The sequence below is a fragment of the Carcharodon carcharias genome, chromosome 36 (assembly GCF_017639515.1).
Source record: "Carcharodon carcharias isolate sCarCar2 chromosome 36, sCarCar2.pri, whole genome shotgun sequence".
NCBI lineage: Eukaryota > Metazoa > Chordata > Chondrichthyes > Lamniformes > Lamnidae > Carcharodon > Carcharodon carcharias.
In genome coordinates this window covers 1,723,459-1,724,986 of record NC_054502.1, presented here as the reverse complement: position 1 = coordinate 1,724,986, position 1,528 = coordinate 1,723,459, and positions in this window count along the sequence as shown.

Sequence of the window (1,528 nt, the reverse complement as noted above, 5' to 3'; positions counted from 1 at the left end):
GTTTAACTCTGTTTAAATCTGTTTAACTCAGTTTGCCTCTGTTTGCCTCTGTTTAACTCTGTTTAAATCAGTTTGCCCCTGATAAAGTCTGTTCAACTCTGTTTAAGTCTGTTTAACTTGTTTGCCTCTGTTTGCCTCTGTTTAACTCTGCTCAACTCTGTTTGCCTCTGTTTAACTCTGTGCTACTCTGCTTAACTCTGTTTGCCTCTGTTCAACTCTGTTTAACTCTGTCTGCCTCTGTTTAACTCTGTTCCCCTCTGTTTCACTTTGTTTAAGCCTGTTTGTCTCTGTTTAACTCTGTTTCCCTCTGTTTAACACTGATTAACTCTTTTTGCCTTTGTTTAACTCTGTTTAACTCTGTATGCCTCTGTTTAACTCTTTTTAACCCTGTTTGCCTTTGTTTAACCCTGTTTGCCTCTGTTTGCCTCTGTTTAACTCTGTTTCACTCTGTTTAACTCTGTTTGCCTCTGCTTGACTCTGTTCAACCCTTTTTGCCTCTATTTAACTCTGGTTAATTCTGTTTCCCTCTGTTTAAATCTGTTTAACTCTTTTTGCCTCTGTTTAACTCTGTGTAACTCTGTTTGCCTCTGTTTAACTCTGTTTATCCCTTTTTGCCTCTGTTTAAATCTGGTTCACTCTGTTTAACTCTGTTTAAATCTGTTTGCCTCTGTTTAACTCTGTTTCCCTCTGTTTAACTCTGATTAGCTCTTTTTGCCTTTGTTTAACTCTGTTTAACTCTGTATGCCTCTGTTTAACTCTTTTTAACCCTGTTTGCCTTTGTTTAACCCTGTTTGCCTCTGTTTGCCTCTGTTTAACTCTGTTTGCCTCTGTTTAACTCTGTTTGCCTCTGTTTAACTCTATTTGCCTCTGCTTGACTCTGTTCAACCCTTTTTGCCTCTGTTTAACTCTGTTTGCCTATGTTTAACTCTGTTTATCCCTTTCTGCCTCTGTTTAACCCTGTTTGCCTCTGTTTCCCTCTGTTGAACTCTGTTTAACTCTTTTTGCCTCTGTTTAACTCTGTTTGCCTATGTTTAACTCTGTTTATCCCTTTTTGCCTCTGTTTAACCCTGTTTGCCCCTGTTTAACTCTGTTTAACTCTGTTTGCCTCTGTTTGCCTCTGTTTAACTCTGTTTAACTCTGTTTGCCTCTGTTTGCCTCTGTTTGCCTCTGTTTAACTCTGTTGCACTTGGTTTGCCTCTCTTTAACTCTGTTTCACTCTGTTTCCCTCTGTTTAAATCTGTATCACTCTGTTTGCCTCTGTTTAACTCTGTTTAAATCTGGTTAACTCTGCTTCCCTCTGTTTAACTCTAGTTAACTATGTTTGCCACTGTTTAACTCTGTTTTCCTCTGTTTATCTCTGTTGAACTCTGCATCCATCTGTTTAACTCTGTTTTCCTCTGTTCAACTCTGTTTAACTCTGTTCAAATCTGTTTGCCTCTCTTTAACTCTTTTTAACTCTGTTTGCCTCTGTTTAACTCTGTGTAACTCTGTTTGCCTCTGTTTAACTCTGTTTAACTCTGTTTGCCTC